Source organism: Haliotis cracherodii, unplaced genomic scaffold, assembly GCF_022045235.1.
Source record: "Haliotis cracherodii isolate W230 unplaced genomic scaffold, xgHalCrac1.p SCAF_9, whole genome shotgun sequence".
NCBI lineage: Eukaryota > Metazoa > Mollusca > Gastropoda > Lepetellida > Haliotidae > Haliotis > Haliotis cracherodii.
In genome coordinates this window covers 5,330,181-5,352,338 of record NW_027266343.1, presented here as the reverse complement: position 1 = coordinate 5,352,338, position 22,158 = coordinate 5,330,181, and the positions used below count along the sequence as shown (strand labels likewise).

The 22,158-nt window shown below is 38.5% G+C and overlaps 1 protein-coding gene across 2 annotated transcripts in view; it reads left to right on the top strand.

The window, feature by feature from the left end:
* The window catches only part of LOC139451666 (disintegrin and metalloproteinase domain-containing protein 9-like), a 124,938-nt gene that overhangs the window by 50,001 nt on the left and 52,779 nt on the right, over positions 1 to 22,158 (top strand). The window lies entirely within an intron of this gene.

The window sequence follows — 22,158 nt, the reverse complement described above, 5'->3', positions numbered from 1 at the left end:
CTCGACAGTGTGGTACGCAGGACACTCAGGGTCTATTTTAGAGGGTATTCAGGACTCGACAGTGTGGTTCAAGGGAATTGTATCTGGTACACAGATTCATCATTTTAAGAAATGATAACATGGTATACAAAAATTTCCTTTTATATATATCTTATTTTTTCAATATTTTTTTAGTAATTTAACTTCAAATTGCACATTTTTCTCAATACTTTATTCATGATTCCGGGGTGAGCGATACATGAAAAATTAGATGGATGGGGGGTTAGCACCCTCATATATATCAAAGGGGGAAATAAATGTTTATGTCAGGGACATGAGCGGTCAAGTCATCGAAGGCACCAACATTCACTGTGCTGAGTTGTGTATCTTAGGAAAGCAAGATTCTTATTATGGTGGGTTTAAGTCTATGTATGTTCCTGGTTTGGCGGCATCCTTTTCGACTTCTCGTTATATGTTAAGAGTACAGTATCTTTGGAACACAAAAATTCAGGTCACAAGTTTCAGTTCATATTTATTCCAGATACATGGCATCAAACATTTGGACTCATTTTCTGCAAAGTTCGATTTTCAGCATTATAACTGTTTATGTAATAATTGCAGTTTTTATGTATTATGTATGATTAATTGAAAGTAGGCATGTGTGCTGAAATGTTTTAAAATACGGTTTTTATTACATTACAAACTAACAAGAGAAATATGAGATATTTTTGTACAATCTGCACACATGGTGATTTTTGTGGGAGTAAGTTGACGTCAAACGTCTTTCGTTATGACGTCACAGCACAGTTGTACACTTGCTCTGGTGGGTCACAATAATATTGACTTGAACAGGCAGCATTTCGCAGCAAAGAAAAATGTTTTGCAATGGACAAAAACTTGACAGAAATACAATTAAGAGGAACTTGCTGGTTTTCTTTAGTATTATTTAACATGGAAATATTTTCGTAGGAAGTTTCATAGAAATTATATGTCGATATTATGCCTTCAGGGTTTACAAGTTTGTCAATAATTGAGTTAGGAAAGTACAGCTTGTATTGTGAGCCGCTATGTGATACATTTATCACCTCACACTGCCTTGCTTGGTGGAGACAGACGTGTGAGTAGACCAGTTGAATCATAATGGTGCTCTTATTAATAAACATATTAACAAAGACCTACAACATCCTCCTCAGGGTTGTAAGAATACACTTTGTTGGAATATTATATGATCTGGTTAAAAAGGATGTGATAGGACATACTACAGGAAACATGAGAGTGTGACTCATTCATTATATGTGAGAATGACGAGAGACCAAAGCAAAAGATTTTGTAAACACAGGTCAGACTTTTCTTGTTGACTTGTGCTCATTTTGTCAAAAATAGTATTTTCTTCTGCACCATTTCTTCCAATTGTATTCATGTGTCAGTAATGTGATGAGGTTACAACTGCAGACATCGAATTGTCATTTTGGTTCACACATATTTCAAATACTGGATAAAATGTGTTTTAGTGGTAGTTAGTTTTCTTTTCATAGATGAGTATACACACATTCTGTGTCTTTAGCAACTAGACCGAAGCCCCAATGTAGTTTGGGTCTCGTAAGACCAGCTGATATTTGTCCATCTGATTGAGAAAAAAATCTATGGACCAAAATGCAAAGATACAAGTTCGTCACAGACTGACATATTGCATGAATTTTGTGTTATTATCCATTTGGTCAACTCATCTGTTGATGTCAGCTAGTACAGTCATAAATGAGTCTCTCACATCATAATCACTTCTCTGTTCTCAAAGGGCACTGCCGAGACTGCCAACTGTTACTGTTACAATTGCCTGGACGCAAGAACAGCTTTGTTTCACATCTCTCATATCACTAAACCGTGAAGATTTGGGTTAGAATAGATCTTCAGCAACCCATGCTTGTCGTAAGAGGTGACTAAAAGGATTTGGTGGTCAGGCTCGTTGCCCTAGATGATGCATGTCATCATGTCCAAATTGCGTAGATCGATGCTCATGACGTCAATCACTGGATTGTCTGACCTTGACTTGGTTATTTACAGACGGAAGTCATGTTGCTGGAATATTTTTGAGTGCAGCGTTAAACAACAAACTAATTTTGCACAGAATTTCCTAACGCTGGGAGAAGCTTGATAACATGGTTTATTGGTTATGTTATTTTTAGCCATGTGCCATTCAAATCCTCCAAATGAAGCTGTGGTAAGTGAATGGGTGCAGGGTAATCATCACTGTGCAATGGAGACACAACACAGTTTGGATAATTGAGGTTGTTGTGGCACTAACATTGCCAGAGGCTTATGAATGCTCTGGAATTGCATCGTAAAAATGATTGAAGCGTTTACTTGTTTGAGAATGCTAACAGCCACCTTGTTCATATACATCATCATTTTCTGCTCTTGCATTTTCACATTTACTTGCATGATATCATGTGTAGTGCTTTTTGGAATAAGAGAGGAGTTTGATGCAAGAAAGCCACATTCCATAGACAATAAGTGTATTGTCAGAGCCAACAATCATGGGAGATAACTCTCAACATGCCTGACAACTTCTGAAAAATGGTTGAAATTCAAGACGTGACTGCACATTTTTGGCAACCATCTTCCATGTATTTACTGCTTGACCACACAGTTTGGTGTAACAATATGGCATCATTGTTACTGTTCTGACAAACCTGACCCAGTCTCCAAGTCAAGAATGGTTCACAAGCTGTCAATATGAAGGAAATTGGAAATAAACTCTGCCTGCTGCTGTGGTCAGGAAGGGTGTATGTATTCTTGTGATTGTTGTAAACAAGACAGACTCTATGTCAGCCCTGAAGCCGTCAAAACAGCATTGTATGTTATTGCATGCTGACTGTGGTTGTTATTGGGTTTCTGCACCCTTTTTTGCAACCTATTTTAATATATATTTGTATTCTTAATATTACAAGAACTGGCATGCGTAGATGAGGTTTCATACATAAAAACTGGAGCATTAAATGCCATCTGTGTTCATCATGTTTTATACATGGTAGAATATAAATTATTTAAAAGCAGCAGCATATCATGATCATCATCAATATATAAGTTACGTATTACCCATAGCGTTTGATATAAAAGAGTGACAACTTGTGAACATAATTATTTTTCAGGTATGAATCTGTATTTACTAATATATATTGTTTGATTCACGTTGTCTAATAATCAAATAACCATGGAAACATTTTCCAACATATTATGTCAAACTTTATCTGTCACTTTGATAATAGTCCAGATTTGAAGTTGTTGAACAAAACGGTTGATTTTGAGAACTTATTATATTGGACGCTATGATTGGTCAATTATGTGGTTTGATTGACAGGCGGTGCCCGGTTGACTAGTATTAATTCATCAATAGTCATAAAAGAAGACAATCTCATTGATTTGAAATACTGGATATCTGTTTTTTAAATTTAACTTTCAGAAATGTATCAGCTATATTATATGTATATATGTATGTGTATATATGTTTATCCTTCATCACCCGTTGTAGGTGTAAGCATTTACTGCAAAATGTGTTTCCTCATAATAAAGAAGTTGACATAAATTCTCTTCCTAATGTGTACCACTTCTAAATGCCATTCAAAGACTATATTAAAGTACATTATTGCAAGTAATACAGAGTAGTAGTTTAATTTCCTCAATCCCAATAACTTTCATATCTTATTCATAATCTCATATGGTAAAATGAAATATGAATTACAGAATATAATACTTCAGCATCTACTCAATTTGGACTGAAAATCTTGATGACCTTTAGGGCATTAATATCTAAAGATCTTGTTCCATCAAATGTTCTGTAGGTTGCTCAAGAATTCATTCAGAATTTGAAAGAGAAAACAGAATGGCATTGAGATTTTAAGAGGAAGTGGGGTTAATGAGCTGCCCCGGTAACATTGATTGCAGCATTGGTGAAAGAAGGGGTAGACTGTTTCAAAAGAATGTCGAAGAATAGACGACGTAGCAGCTCGTACCCTCATTGATTTGGGTACATTCATTAGAATAAGGGGAGCCCTTTGCCATTGATCCGGTTCCAGTTCTTCAGGAGCAGTGTAGACCCGGTTAAGATGCATGAGTTGAAGGAAGGCCTCTTGCTTCCAAGGGCTTCATGAACCATTAATACATTCACAATACATTGGCACCATAGTGGGCCATTTTGGATACAGTTGCATGCCTCCCTGACTGCACCAGTCACATTAAAGCATTATGTGAATGGTACAGCATAGTTTGTACCTTTGTTAAATGGACAATGGCAGAGTTTTCTGGACATTGGCTGTGTTTCATTGTTCCTCAAGTGTCTTTTGTCAGGGCTTCCTACTGTGTGGTTCTGAACATTATTTAGGATCAATCTTTATTGGATTTCTGGAGGAAGTATACGGGTGTAGACTGAGACTGTCTCTCAACCACAGCAAATCAATTCACTCGGTACACACGCCACTTTCAACAAGGGAGATAAATGTGGGGGAGTACTTTCGCAGACCTCTTGGAGCAGAACGATGTATTTGTTCGATATGCACATGCATTTTTATGATTCATAAATGTTACACAAAAAGATGTTAGGGGAAAATCCAAAAGTGAAGTTTGTTGTTCTGATATGCTGGACGTATTAACTTTAAGAACTGCTTCATTATGCTTCAGTTGTTAAACAAGTAGACCATAGAGGAGTCTAGATCACCAATGAGTGAATAAGAGATGGACTGTTTGTCCAAAATATGTCAAGTACTTATACATGGGGCATGTACCTCAACATTATGTCATGTCATCCAGAAAAATTACATCATACTCAGTACTAGTTGGTTGTGTGGTGTCAGAACAAGTCCCTGAGGCTTACCCAAAGAGTTCAGACTAAAATGGGATTGGGTGGTCAGGCACCATGACTATGCTGATGGATTTACAGCCGTGATGTAGCTACATTGCTGACTGCAGCAAAATAGAAACAAACACAGAGCACTGAGAGATCATTTTGGAGTGTGTCAGGTTGGATAATTAACCTCTAGCACCTGTTAATCCAGTGTCCAAATCTTGTTACTATCACTATAACTAATGATTTAATGTGAAATTGAACTTAAGCCAAAAATTTGAAGTTGTCACCTAGGACTGGTTCCATATTCAAATGAGTTTTCTTCACTGATGGTATTCCACATATAGTCGGTTTTCAATACCAGAGCAATCCTTAGTTGAAGGTTATTCCCATCCAGGTTAGCAAGGTACAGTATTTAAATGTAAAGAACTGCAGGTTTTATATGAATATGGACCTTTTTCCTTAAAGGTGTTTGTACCTCCACTTTCGTGACTGACATGCTTTAACACAGACTTGCTGTAGTCGTATGAGGAACATCAGATTATGGAGTGATGCCATCTTCTTGAATCTCAGGCTTAATGCATCTCAAGGGATAAAGTCGGTTCCAGACCTTTGGAGGAAAGAGATTGGGAGATTGCATCGCTTGCACTAGATGTGTCTCTCTCTCATTGGGAGATTGCGTCGGTTGCCTAAGTACAGATGTATGTTGGATGATTGAAACCAAGAATCTAGGGTTGATTAGGTCTTCAGCAACCCATGCTTGCCGTAAAAGGTGACTATGCTTGTGGTAAGAGGCGAATAACAGCACTTGGTTGAAGCATGTCGTTGTATCACAAATGGGTGAATCGATGCTCATGATATCAATCACTGGATTGTCTGGTCGAGACTTCTATATTTACAAACCACCATCAGGACAGTCCAGTGACTGGTGATCAGATATCTATAGGACATTGATTCGGCACAGTCAAGTGACTGGTGATCAGATATCCATAGGACATTGATTCAGGAAAGTCCAGTGACTGGTGATCAGATATCCATAGGACATTGATTCAGGACAGTCCAGTGACTGGTAATCAGATATCCATAGGACATTGATTCAGCACAGTCAAGTGACTGGTAATCAGATATCCATAGGACATTGATTCAGCACAGTCAAGTGACTGGTAATCAGATATCCATAGGACATTGATTCAGCACAGTCAAGTGACTGGTAATCAGATATCCATAGGACATTGATTCAGGACAGTCCAGTGACTGGTGATCAGATATCAGATTCATGGGACCACCTCTGTTGCCATATTTTTTTATAATACCACACAGCGCTTGGACATCTTAGAGATAACATGTCATGCATATCTCCATTATTGGCGGTCAAGGTTCTCATGAGTATTCCTCAATGAAAATTGCAGAAAGTATGTGAAAATCTAGTAGTCTATTAAATTACCCCTGGCCTCAGGTCTTTCACAGCAGTGCCTGTCACTGTCCATTAGACAGCAGGTCAATTTTGACCAGACTGTAGATTTGTTAAGAAAAGACAACATGATTGTTGTGCAAACATAATTCCTCTCTTACACAGGCCAGACCCCAGATTGTGTTTGTTTATAGTTATATGATACTTCCTTGATTCAAGCTGCCAGGCAGTGGGTGAGGAACTCTGGAATGTCTGCTGCCCACCCATTACTGACATGCTACAGTTTCAGTATAAAACAAAATCACTCTAGATGGCATGGCCTCAGTGCTACACAATCAGCAATCCAAAAAACACCAAAAAATCCTCATCCTAACCGACTCCCTCAGTGGTCTACAAGCCCTCAAAAATAAAAATACTAAAAACCGCCCCAAACTAATAAATCAAATACTCAATAGCTCAAACAACTTAACTAAGGTAGGTAAACAAATAGAGTTCATTTGGATCCCCGCCCACGTAGGAATCTTTGGAAATGAAAAGGCAGATAAAGCAGCAAAATTATCCCTTAAACTCCCAGAAATAAGCTTAAACTCACCCAGCTCAAAATCAGAAATCAAAAGTGTCACTAAACAAAAAATCAACAAAAAATGGCAAAATATATACCAAAACTCAAATAGCCAAATCAGGAAAGTACTCAAAAACCCCCTAAATAAACCCCAAATACTACACCCATCCAAAAAAATCGACAGAATAATTACCAAACTACAAACAGGCCATACCAAACTAAATAATCACCGTAAAATAGCTAATCTACACACAACAGGAAACTGCCCACATTGCAAACAACAAGAAACACCAGAACATGTACTCATTCACTGCACACACTACCAAACACACCGAACAACACTACAGACCACCCTAAATCTTAAAACCGGACTTACACTAGAATCAATCCTAAATCCACAAAATTAATTAGAAAAATTCAAAGCCTTAGGCATATACCTAATAAAAACAGGACTATTTAGCCGCATTTAAACCCCAAATAAAGTATTAAAACAAAAACTACCTTATTTGATAACCACCCAACACACACAGCTCCCTTAGTTCGTCCCCCACCCACTCTTGGCATTCTTTCCAAATCTCAAAATTTCAAAATTACTGTATAAGCAACCCCTAAAGCCCCCCTCCTGGGTTGCACAAACTCACTTTTCCCCTTTTTGGAAACACATTAAATGGCCTGGCCGGGCCGTGTGCGACATACGCTTGCAGTCGGAAAGCGCACGTTAAATCTCCAATATAAGTAAGTAAGTAAGATGGCATTTGATGGGCACATTTTCTGGAAATTACACTGTAGTAACTACAGACATGGTAAAGGAAACTACGGTTAAACAAACTCAAAGGGACCACTAATTTTAGTTCGTTATAACCATATGTGCAGCAAATGTCAGGGACTACCAAAATATTTGTTACATCCCTTGGTTTGTTATAAGCGTGTTCGTTACAAACATACTTTACTGGGCTTATGTTGTATCATTGTCTTGTATTGGGCCATTAATCCAGAACTTGTGTCATTAAGCCAGAAATGCTTATTTTACAATAGCTATAGGCACAGGACTTAAAGTAGCACTGCAACTGACAGCATTAGGGACCAAAGATGACTATATATAGATATGGCTTATGTCCGATTTTTTTTCTAGATCTATGAAGGTCTATAAAGGAACACTTGAGTTCCTTAATATCAGAGCTGTAATGGGGATGGGAATAAGATGATGGAGCAGAGAATTGAATGGGGTGATTAGTTAATGAAAGATTTTATTAAGGGTTTGCAGGAGTGAATACAGTAGCTGTGTAAACAATCTTCAAGCCTCAATGGCCATAATTGGCGGTATCTTTGTGACATTCCTGCAACTAGTGAGCTGTACTTTATTAGCATAGGCTGCCCATCACGATACAGCCCGTCACAAACCACACTTCCCCTCATACCATATATTTCCATGTATGAAGCTGTGCCTGTCCACAATAGAAAATGTTTTCACTGTAATAACAGAGTAGAAGACGATGTCCATGTTTTGTTTCACTGCGTATTATGTGACGTATTATCAGGGCAACTCTTTTTGATGAATGTATTGCTGAATCTCAGATATTTTTAGATACCTGATATCGACTTACTTTGTTTTATATGCAGAGATGCCAGTGTGTGTTTGAATTATACTTGCCAAAATCTGCTTTTAAATTCTTAATCGTAGAAAGCATCTTTCATATGGATAACGTTTAACTCTATCATCTTTATAGCATATCTGGACAGATGTTATGATAATTTGTCTCTCATAACTGTATTGAATGGTTCTGTACATTCTATCTGTCAATTTGTACAAAATTGTTTAATGTATGTTCAGAAGTGAGACACTAATAAACTATTGTCTGTCTGTCTGTCTGTGTCTCTGTCTGTCTGTCAGTACCATTTTTTCTGTACTTGGGTAGGTATATTTACTCGATAAAATAAATCCAATTACCATACCATCAGAGTGTCAGAAGTAATAAATACAATTAGGCGAAGATCCCATGGACATGATAGAAAATACACAGTCTTCCCAAGTGACACAAATCTCATATTTTTGGCTCTTCAGAGATCCTAGATGTCACTGCAACAGTTGATGGGCACCTCACTGTCTGGCCTTTGGCAGCGAGGTGTTGATGCAGTATAAACAAAGGTGTTATCATGGTCCAAATGATGGTCCACTTATCAAATCAGTGTTCTACTAAGCTGATAGTCTTACCAAACCCTGACACTGATACATCACTGCTTGCTCCTCACAAGGATGACTGGCGACCAATCAATGCTTGAGTAAAGTGTTGTGACCTCAGCTAGTTTGAGGCCTGAATGTGGGTATTAATTGCTTGATGCAAATATTGACTCAAAGTGGGTTGGATACACTGGCATTCCAATAACTATTTGTTTGTGATCAAAGTGCTGATATGACTTTGAAAGAAATCTCAGTTGCATTAGATTTGAAGAAGATATGATTAAAGAGATCTTGGTGGATATGTTGATGAATCTAAAATTAATTTGCAACTTTGATGTTGACATAATTCTTTTTCTACTATATATAAAGAGTTTGTAGATCAAGAGCGGCAGTTATTTCTGCTTAAACAGTCCATGGAACCTTGTAGTTTATTTATTTATCTCTCTTTGTTATGTCTTGCAAGCCAATGCTGTGTGTTTATAAACAGGGCTGTAAGGTAAAATCAGATCTTTGTCTCGGATATAATACCTTTTGGCATGAAGATTTGACAAACCCTTCATGGGTATTTGCACCAGCTGAAGCTTTAGTGAACTTGGACCATCCAAGGTAAATGAAGGATGTATAGGTTCTTGACTAATAATGAGAAAATCATTTTTTTAAATGATTCGGTTTCACTTCTTTACCACCTCATATTGGAAATTTAGATACTAATACCAGAAAACCAACACTGCTGAACACATATATTTTCTTAAAAGTACACCTTGTTGGTGAAGATGTCATGACACTCAGAAATGACTGTGTGTAAAATATCCTCGAGGGTTTTGTGATTTTTCATTCGGAACTGCATGATTTTGTTGTTATTAAAATGATGCATACTGCTCTTAATGCTTTGCTGGCTCCCATTCTCAACATTGATTGGCTGACGGCTGACCTCCTATGCCAAACACATGGAAAATGGTGAAGATGGGAATGTGCTTATTGTACATTATGATTCACAAAGTAACTTTAAGTATCATCAATGACTGGAAAGGCAGTGGGAAAACTTTCTACATTATAACTGCTTATATTATCCAGCCTTGATGAAATCACCTTCTCCTAATTCAAAGTTGGATCAGAAGGAGCCTTCCAGTTGGCAGCAGACACTTTTGTTCCATAGGGCACACTAAATGTTCATTCGTTCGTTCGTTCATATGTTGTTTAACGCCGTAATCAGCAATATTGCAGCTATATGACAGCGGTCTGTAAAAAATCCAGTCCGGACCAGACAATCCAGTGATTAACATTATGATCATCGATCCACTAATTGCGATAAGATGATCAACCAAGTCAGTGAGCCTGACCAATCCTGTTAGTCGCCTCTATTGACAAGCATAGTCGCCATATACAGCAAGCATGGGTTGCCAAAGACCTATTCTTCCCCGGATCTTCACGGTTCGGCACCCAAAATGAGTCCCATGTATCACAACTGAAAAAAGAACATTTTTATCCCTGTATTATATAGTGTATTGTACTGCAACCTTACAGTGAGATAAATATTGTATTGCAAAACTCTTTGTAGATATTCTTTTGGAACAGGAATAGGCTTTGTAAATCAGGTAATGAGGCAAAGGGAAGAGGTGCTTATTGTGGGAGCAATATGTGTGATATATGGGTATCTACTGGCCCAGAAATAGCTTCGAGGTTACCTCATCAAGAGCATGTTTACCGACCAGTCACAAACACACTTCTAGACACCGCTTTTCTTTTATTGCCAGTTTCTGCCTTTATGCCCCAATAAATGCTGGCATGCAAACACAATGATACATAAAATGGGGACCATGTCAAAACAGTTTCCACTGATTTTACCTCAAGCCAGAATATAGATGGCTAATAGATGAATTGTCGAAGAAATGATTATATAACAATTCATTATATGAAACATTACAGATGGTTTGATAAGAGCAACACATGCTTCATGTTCCTGGATTTCAGTAGCAAGAGTTTTTGGCATGATCCCTTATACAAAATAAAACATTTGGTTCATGTTGCCAGGGTTTTTCCCTCCTTCAAGCTACTGGACACCTTTGATGTTGTTACCAATAGCAGTAATAGAAGACTTACTGGATTAGCATGTTTATCTCCCCTGGAGGATATATATTGTCATAACACACCTCTGATGAAATCGATATACCACTGGCTGAAACAGTCTTGTTTGGCATTGGGCAGCTTTGATCTGTATTGGTTTATGCAGTGTTGAGCAGTAGAATGACCTTATGATCACTGTAAGAAGATTCATGTAATTCCCAGTATATGTTTATGTCCACCATGAGCACTTAAGTCTGTTTTGAATATTAACCAATGTGGGTCACCCATGAGTGTGGGGTAGGAATTCTGACATGAAATATACCTGTTTTGGACTTTGCCTGTGAAGACTGTGACAATGGAACTTGTGCTTTTAATCTTTGAAGAAATAAAAAGATAAACTGTGTACTGCAGATTACTTTTATTTACATTTTACAAATGGGGTGTTGGAAAGATTCTAGAAAAATAGTTTTCATTCTTTTATTTCCTTAGTCAGGTCAGCAGTGATAAGATTATTTTAATAAATGATTTTTTTCCCTCTCCATTTTCTCTGTATTTTGGGTGGGTTTGTAAACCAATTAAAAAAGACCCTTATGGGTAGTGAACGATGTGGCCTCAGTTGAGTTTGCAGTCTGTGTTAACCCATGTAGTGGAAGGACATCAGTGAAAGAACTATATTTATGAAACTTGGTATTGGAATAGTTCTTGATGATATCCTCAGACACTTAATCATCAAAGTCATGGAGCTTAACCACCCTATCCATTTTATTAAAGTGTTATGATGCTCGGGACCAATTCTACCCAGACTTCCTACAGAGCAGAGAAACCAAGATATTCTAGTCATATGGTCATTCTAGTCGTCTTGCAACTCTCTTCAAGAATATAAAGTTTAAATTGGATAGTGACGACATCTAGTGAACATTATGTTTTGTTATGAATTAAGATTGGACTGTAAATCTGCTTGAAGCACATGCATAAGCTGAGTTTATGTTGAGTCAATCTGAGGGATTGTGCAGCTCCATGTTGTGGTCTGCTGCCACAGTGCCTCAGGAAGAAGGGTATTGCTTTCACCAGTTCACTGAGCTGAATAATGAATGAGTTCTGGGGAGTTTTGCATTGTGAGCTTGCTGTAATTGTGAGGCAAAACAAGAGTGGCACATGCTGTCTTATTCCCAGCAGTGCCATGCTCCTGGTCTAAAGCATTGTAGAAGCAGTACTTGATAACAGCCTGGGAGAAGGAATACATGTGTACAGTTAAACCTTGTTGGGCCGGACCCTGTTGTTCTGGACGTCCCACCTTGAGGAGGAAGACTTGGGCAAAACACTGTTAAATGTTAAAAGGTTGTTAAGGAATACTGGTGGTGGTTAATCTTGAAATTAGTCAATCCAGACAAATGCACAACCCCATCTAGATTATGATGGTTCATTGTATAAAGAGTTTAGTCATATAGCATGAAGACATGGCATGCCTTTCAAATCCATTCATACTCACACATTAGAATGAGGCATGTCACTACCTTCAGAGTATAATAGATAGCAATTATAGAATACAGTACATGTACAGTTCTTTTCTTGTCTTGTGTGGTTTCTGTAAAATCCTACTCTCAGAGCAATCTTAGTTTATTTGAGCTGGGTTTCACCTAAGTGGTATATGTCTTAAGGCCAGCATCACTTCAGGCTTTCCTCCCACATTAAGCTGACACATTGTGATATACCGTATTCGACGTAATAAGCGCCCCACTCTAAGAAGTACCCACGGCGATATTTGTTAATATATTGGCTAGTGAACAATCCCAATTAGCACCCCTTCCGATTGATCAATGTACACAAGACTTATTTATTCACATATTATACGTTATATGCACCGTTAATTATTGGGAATTAAATTCTGGAAAAATATATCTGTCGTACATAAGCGTTTCAGGCTGTCAGCATGAACCACTAAAGTTATCTTTCAACTCTGTTTTTAACCAAAATAATATTCTAATAAGATTTCTATTTCTAATTTTGAGAGCGCCCAGGGCGCTTATTACGTCGAATACGGTAACTGGAATTATAGTCTGTTCAAAGTGGTGATCAAACCCAACTCACTCACTCACTCTCCCATTCAATGTTGTGTTCAAATTCATTGTTTTGTTGTGTATGGTTTAATATTTATTGAATATAAATTCAGAAAGACTTAAAATAAACATCATGCTAATTCATGGTACAACAATGTAAGTGATAGGAGATTAAAACTGTAATATGTCCCAGGTAATAAATTGCATTATCATATGGCTACAGACAATAAAAGAGGCCCAGTTTGGCAATGTTAAGAGACATTCTATTTAGTTAGAATCCTGGTAAGGTCTTCTTTAGGACTGAACAGCATGCAGTACAAAGGCAGATCGAGATGTGCCATGGTGTGGGTCAACATGCTGACCTATCGTATCTTTCTTCACGGCGTGACTTGGTTTTGCGTGCACACGGACCCCGATTTCAATATCTTGGGTCTGCCATTGGCAGTTAAACACTTTTAGTTTTATAGGGTATTGATGGATGCTGAAGCCGCAGCAAATGAAGCAGCAGCACCACTTGTCCACAGACCATCTATCCCAGCTCCAGTATTGATTACATTAGGCTTGTCCATATAAGCTATAAATTACACTTCGTCACTCTTTGCAACAGCTCCAGTTGAGTGACGTATTAATTAATCAATTACAACACCAGGATACCCTGCCAGTTTATGTTCAAGCTTGCTACCAACTGTCGATCTGGACCAGGCATCTATACAGTGATATCTTTGCGCTAAGTCAGTCATATGTCTGTGTTCCATACAGAAATTACCATGGTTGTAGCAATGTGAAGATGTGAAATGGATCCCTGGTTTATGGAGTTGGTCACAACCTCGAGCATTAATAACCCAGGAAGAACAGTATTGACACTTTATGGCCAGATAGCCTTTCTGCTGTATGATTTATTTTGAAAGTAACTATTGAGACACTTTTTTGCGTGTATTTATTGATAGGTCGTAACCGTCAGTCTGCCAGGCAGTCAGTGCTGTTTGCCCTGGTTTACTTACCCTGGAACTGTGTTTGTGTTCATTAGATAGGCAGAGTTGGCAATCTGACAACCAGCAGTTGCTGGGGAAGTAGTATATTCATTTCTAGCAGCAGGGAAGTAGTATGTCAGACAAAAACACTCAGTCATAACTGGTGCGGATATTTTTAAGCGAACCTGCAATTTTGCAAGTTTGTTCCAGTCTGGCCTACATTAACAATTTAGTAGTAAATGTATGTGAAGTCAGTTTGGATATGAGGGTTATTTGTTGGGCATATTTTTCATGTTTGTCAGGTGTGCAACATAGGAATTTACCTACCCCCAACCATGCACTAATACTGTTGGTGCGTGTGTTGTTACTTAACTGTTATCACCTTTCTGTTCGCTTCATGTTCACAGGTGGTAAAGTGAATGTTTGTATACATCTAGCAAATTCAGTCATATTCATGCTGCATTATGTTTTAGTAGATTACAGGATACTTTTTACTTGTCCCTGTGAACAACTTCAAAGTATGAATGTATGGAAAAGTAGGTCAATGTTTATGAACGTTTCAAGAGAAAGGAATAGATGAGTGGTTTGAGAGCATGATTATCTTTGGGGGCAGGTATTGCAAGATATTTCTACTTTGGTGTAAGCAAACCACAAGTTGGGGTACTGTGCAACAAACCAACTATTATGGTCAGGAGGAATCTGGGATTTGAACCCATCATCATGGAATGTTTGCACAGCCAAGGGACCTGGGCTGACACCAGGACCAGATCTTTAGAAGCTGCAGGCCCTGACTTAACTCTTCAAGTCCTCATTAAAAAAAATGCAGCTTATTTTGATAAATACATTGACATTGACAGGCCGTAAGGACCCATTCAAATTTGAAACTGTGGGCCCAACACAAAATCTACCTGCCATGGGCCTTTGGGCAGGTTGTTATTTTGAACACTGGTCAAGGGACACAACTCTTACCAATGTATTTATGGCCCTTTAGACTAATGGGTGACCCATGCCTCTATTAGTGATACTTCAGTTCAGTTTCTAACAGATCTTCTGGACATATCATTTGAGTTGTCATGACGTCATCATTTGAGTTGTCATGATGTCATCATGTGCACAAACAAGACAACCGAGCCAACATCGCGAAACATGTGATTAACAGTCCCAAGGGTCACTTGGTGGGTATTCACCATGAATGAGAAGCATTGTTTTTGAATAATTCAGATTGCAGCAACTTTCATCCCATGCTCAATGCTTGGTTTTTCAAATTGTGACATTGGCTGAAGTCAGTATCACTTAGCCTGATGGGGAGAGACATGACATTGAAGCAAATCGTTTGTGTTTCAACGAAGACTTTGTGCCTTGTTGTCAAGAATAATGTTGAGGGAAGTATAAGGGTGAAATGGGGTTTAATGTCGCGTTAAAGATTATTGCACCTTTATACACGCATGTGTGTGAGTGGGTTTGTGTGGCAGCTTGTACAAGCCTTGAGGAATGCGTTTTATAGTGCTAGCCCACTGAGATACCATGTACATGCCACAGGTTAACATGGATACTTAATCAGACACAGTATCCTGACTCCGAGCTGACCAGTTCTTGATTTATCCCCTTAATGCCGAGCACCAGGCAGGGTAACAACAAGTACCACCAACATCTTGGAGCAGATGCACTATCCACTAGACCACGGAGGCGGTTGAGGGAAGTGTGTACACTGGCCACACTCACCATGCTGAGCAGGGTTTGTTTGTTCTTTGTTGTTTAACGCAGCACTCTGCAATGTTCCAGCTATATGACGGCGGTCTGTAAATAACTGAGTATGGACCAGACAATACCCTGATTGGTATCATGAGCATTGTTCCATGCAATTGGGATACGAAGACATGCATCAACCAAGTCAGCGACCCTGACCACCCGATCCCATTAGTCACCTCTTTCGACAAGCATAATCGCCTCTTACAACTTGGGTTGCTGAAGACCTATTCTGATCCGGATATTTACAGTTGAGCAGGATTAAAATCATGCCAGTTAGGCTACATGTTTAGTTTGTTTGGTATTGTTTGACATATGTAAATCTGAGTTCACTAGTCTCATGTAACGTCTTATCTGTGAGACTTAAACTGGAAGGCTGCAGTGTTTGGAACTTATCAAAAGCAGGTTGTATGAGAAATCTGGATTTTCATATGAAATGTAAACTGTTACTGAGGTCTTTCATGCATGCCAGGACTGAGCGTAATTTCTGATTGTTATTGTTTATGACAAATGAACAAATCCGGTTCCAAAATATGTTTTCTTCCTTTTAATGTTGATATACACTGGCATGTCCTTGAACCCTCTGGAGAATCAGAGAATTGTCTGTCTGACAGTTAATGCATTTATCCTGATGTTGGTAGTAAAAATTGGCATACAAAATGTGTACTTATGTTACTATTCTAGCACGAAATGCTGTGGTAGACATCTATTCATGAATGTCGAAAGTGTGGATTGAGTCTCAGATTACATCATTTCATTGCATAACGTTTATGTATGTTTATCAAGAATGATCAGTCTAGGATTGGTGCTGCTGTCCCTCAGTGATACCATCAGCACTGAAACTCACATACCGTATTCAACATAATAAGAAATAGAAAATTAGAAATAGGAGGCTATTCTTACTAGAATATAATTTTGGTGAGAACAAAAAGATGAAAGCTCGAAAATTTCGTAGTTTATGCTGACAGTCTGAAATGATACCAAAAAAAGGGTATGTGCGTATCATACACGACAGATATATTTTCCAGAATTTAATTGCCCATAATTCAGGGTGCATATAACACACAAGTGCGTATTATACACAAATAAATAAGTCTTGTGTACATTGATCAATCGGAAGGGGTGCTAATTGGGATTGTTCACCGTTGGCGCTTATTAGAGCGGGGTGCTTTTTATGTTGAATACGGTAGTTTCAGATGGAATATGGGATGAAGACATAATGTTTTCACTGTCAGTGTCTGTATTTAGTGGAAAAGGTCATAGCTTCTGCTGGAGGTTTGTGGTATGACGCTGTGTAGTGCGATATGATAATGGAATAGGGCTGGCTACTACTTTTGGGGCTGTAGTGTCCTGTAAATGTCACTTGTACCATTAAAAAAGCAGGTCAGTAAGACATTTTGCAATGAGGACAATAATGTTTTTTGATGATGGGATGCTATGTGATTATTGACTTAAAAGCCTCAGTAGGACTGGAATACCTGGATAGTTAATTGGCCATATTATATAAGGCACTATAATCAGCTGTGCAGAGTTGGGTCCTTTATGGCTGCCAGGGTTGGCTGGTACTGGGTTCAAATCCCTGTGGGTTCTTTGATAATTGGGGACTATATTCCATGCTTGTAAATAGAACTATGGTCAATGCTTAGTAGCTATGTTACTTGGGACATTCCTTCCACAACATGCTGACATTCTGTACGACTTTGGAAAGCATTCTTAATCCCAAACCCAAGCCAGGTCACTCTCTTCAAACTGTATTAGGTGCATTGGAGCTTACACTGTGGTGCAAATGTAAGCTAGGATTATATCCTACCTTAATATTATCCCAGGGGAAGTTTTACCCTAGAGTATAGTATAGGATAGGATTAAACACACTGGTATGGGTTCAAATTCAATAGGGAGAATCATCCTGATACTAGAGAATTTCATCCCTGGGATAAAAAATAGGGTAGGATGATATTCACTCCAGCTGATCCTCTTGTGATTTTCTTTTTGAATATGACTGTATTCTTGACTCAACTTGTTCTATATGGTTGAAACAATGCCATTCCAACGTTACATTTAACTCACTCACTCACTCTTTGTGAGTCCTCTTATTTAGACGTCACAGACAAGAATCAATTGAGTCACTCACTCACTCACCAAGTAATCATGAGCTGGTTTATGTTACAAGTTCGGCTGAGCTAGATACGATTGTACAATAATGGTTGATGCAAGTTTACTAATATATGATAATAATGTGTGGTTGACGCAAGTTCAATAAGACACATTGATACATTGTGGTTGGAGCAAGTATTTTTGTGGATGATCATTTAATCTGTGAAATCATCATTTAAACAATGCTGTTATCTCTTCTAAAATGTTACCATACAGCTAGCTAGATTGGTTTTGATTGGATTAAATGCAGATATTCAACCAGTTGTTTGCAAGAAGAATTTCATCTTATTATTCCTTGAAAACATCCCACGATGTTTGCCTTACAAATACAACCAGTCAATTACCTCAGGCAGTGCAGATGTCAGGGCAGTGAAGGTCACAAGTGCTTAATGTTGTTGTAAGAGCCTACTTCAGTAATTTGTTTGTTTTGTTTCCTGCTTAATGCTGCACTCAGCAATATTCCAGCTTTAGGATGGTGGTCTTGACCAGACAGATCAGTTCAAATGATAAAATGAGCAGGATCCACGTTGTCAGGGTACGATGGCATGCCATCATCCAAATCACGGAGCCGGACCACCTGATCCATGAAGTGGCTTTGTACGATGAGCATAGGTAAATACTGTGGACCTGGGCCCCGTTCCTCAACGGGATCTTAGTGCTACGATGATCGTAAGCCTAAGTTAAAGTATGGGACCTACGATCACCTTAGCGCTAAGATCGCTTTGAGGAACAGGGCCCTGTTCTAACCTGGAGTCTCCATGTCCGTCTACTCCGAATCTCCTAGTCCTGCACCATGACTGAGGAATATATTTAATTATTTATTTTATGAAAAAAAAACCAATCTAGAAACGCATACAATTTTTATTTTTTAGAGTCAAGAAGGATATTGTGTAATATAAGATTTCATAGACTAAATGTTAGTCTACGAATCTCCATGGGAGTCAACTCCAGTGGGGGTCTGATGGTTATATTGTGTGATCTGTATGCCTGGGCCTGGGTTGCAGGAAGTATGTGGAAACCAAGTAATCTAATACCCCCTGCCTGAAGCTCTTCCAAAGCATCGCTTTGTCATGTTTACAGCCAGTGCCTGTCACAGTCCATTAGACAGCAGGTCCATTTGGACCAGATTGTAGATTTTACAAGGGAATACAATTTGTTTGTGATGTAAATTTAGTTCTTCTTATATGGACTGGGCACCTAATTAGTCTTCTATAGCTATATTCTACAACCTTGTGTCAAGCTCAGCAGTGGATGAGGAACTCTGGAATGTCTGCTGACCACAGGCTACTGACCTGGGCCCGTTCCACAGCGCGATCTTAACGCTAAGATGATTTGAAGCCTATGTTAATGTAAGGGAGTTACAATCACCCCAGCACTAAGACCCTTTCGTGGGATCAACAAGGTGATCTTAGCGCTATGATGGTCAGAAGCCTATGTTAATTTAAGGGAGTTATAGCAGTGCCTTACCATCAACAAGGTGATCTTAGCGCTATTATGATCAGAAGCCTATGTTAATGTAAGGGAGTTATAGCAGTACCTTACCATCGGTTCCCCAAAGGGGCCAGGCTGCTGGGGCTAAGCCCCATTCCCCATTATTTGCCCTGATGTCTGAATGGGGAGGAGGATATCAGTACTTGATTGAGCGTTGTTATATCATGGCGCTGTGGGAATGGGGTCAAGGAGGGGAAACATCGCTTGGCGTTTCTTCATCATTCAGAACAAGGCTTTGTACATTATGCAGATGTGAGAGTAATCTATGTATCCTGTGTATGGAAGTGATGTAATACAAGTAGGTCACAGGAACCCTCAACAGCTGATTGCACACATGTAGCCAGGGTCAGAAAATATTCTGTGGTTTCACTGATCTGTAAAAATGATCTGCCAGAGTTGCCATCTTTCTAATGTTTGTTTGCTTGTTTGTTTAACACCACATTCAGCAATATTCCAGTTATATGATGGTGATCTGTAAATGATTGAGTGTTGACCAGACAAGCCAGTGATTGACATCATGAGCATCTATCCACACATTTGGAATACGATGACATGCATCACCCAAGTCAGAGAACCTGACCACCCAATTGCCCCTGACAACAAGCAAAGTCGCATTTTACGGGTTGCTGAAGACCTATTCTAACCCAGATCTTCACAGGTATCTGATGGTAGAAGTGGTATTTGACTAGGAAATATCACCAGGTCTTCCTGAATTTTACTTGTCTTGGACAAGAAGAGTGAGTTAATTTCGAAACCCTGGTAACCATTTTATGTGGGTACATAAAGAGGATGAGTGCATCAGTACTTAAATGTATTTACAGAATGTGTTTTTCCTGATTATATGGACTGAAATGATACAGAAGTTCATGATGTGGTGTATATCATGATACATGGCCAATGATTTCATATGTACCATGATACAGTATGATACAGTGGCCTCCAGAAACATTCAGCAAAAACTTTCTGTTCATATTGACAATAAAACAAAATTATCTGGAAATTCCTGAGCAAGTTTACCAGTTTGAGTCTAGGAATATTTAGTTCATGTTAAAACATGAAGAGAATCTCTGGATTCATTCTGTTACATATTAAATGACAATTTAACCAAACCAATTTTTGAAATATTATCAGTTCAGGGACTAAGTGTTAATCAATCTACAGTAAAGGTAATTAATTAACAGCTTGATTTGACAAGAATGTCTAATAAAACATTAACAGAGAGCTTTACAGCATTCCAAAATGAATTTACCCATTAATATATATGCATTAATATTGTGATATTCACAGTTAAGTATTATGATGTATTGTTAGCTAATCAACTGAAATATGAAGTTTTAGATTGAAATATGGATAATCCTAACTGATAGTAATTACAAAATGTATTTTTCTTGAAAGTTGTTGTATGATGTATGACGGTTGTGTTTGGATCGACTTGCAATGTTCATTATAGGTTGTCAATGATAAGCTACAGTCATGATTTTCATAAAAAAATTGTGACGTGTTTCTCTGATTATCTGAATATTCTACTTCAGCGAGGCCTGATAATTTGTATTTCACAGTTGGTTTACAAATGTTTGGCCCAAAATGAAACGTAGATGTATTCATCTTCATATTAATTTACCATTAATGAATGTGAAAATAAAAGTTCAAAGTTGTTTTGACATTAGTGAGTGAGTGAGTTGGGTTATATTTTAACATTATTCCAGTTATCATGCCAGCTAATGTGGTAGGAAAGCCTGAAGTGATGCAGGTCTCAGATGTTTACCACTTCGGTGAAACCAACGAGCATGGGTGTACTCACTCTGCTGACAAACATAGAAACGTAATCGGGGCAAACCGGGATTCTAACAGACAATCATAGGTTTCTGGCGTGCCCAGGGGACGCAACTCTGCACAGTGAATTGCGGTGCCCTAGACGACTGGGCCACCCAGGCCCCCCTGTTACGACATTAAGTGTATAGCGTTGAAAGTGCTGGAAGTTGGTGGTTTGACGTTAGCTTTCTCCGGTGCCTTCATCTTTACGTAGTCATCAATAAACATTTGCAGCTAAGGAGTACACAACCAGTCTTTCCATTGCCGACTTTACAGCAGTTTCAGGAGTTATACGTTTATAAATGGTAATTAATGGCATCCTTCCCCAAAACAGCTACAGTAGGACATGGATATAACGAACTAGTAGGGACCGGAGAAATCAGTTTATGTGTTGTTCGTTGGAAAAAACAAAAGACAACACATGTAATTTGTTTTGCAGACAAGATTAGTCCAATTACATGTACAGGTATGATTAACATAAAGCAAGTTTAACAAGGTTGAATCGTCACTGCTGATTGTGTTAATTCGCTGTGATTGTGTTGATTCGAATTTGCTGATTGTAAGTGAAACTTGACACTGAACGTGATTTCTCAGTCTGCCATACACATCACTAAATAGTGGTATTTGGACTTCTCGGGGATCAGATATCAGTTTGCTATATACACGTTAGTTTGCTGTAGAGAGTTTGTTATGTATGTAAATTTTATGTGATAATATATAGGCGATGGATCGGGGATTTTGTAATGGTTTGTTGTATCTGTTTGTTCGCTCTGTCCGTGTTCGTTATGTCCGTGTTCGTTATGTCCGTGTTCGTTATGTCCGTGTTCGTTATGTCCGTGTTCGTTATGTCCGTGTTCGCTCTGTCCGTGTTCGTTATGTCCGTGTTCGTTATGTC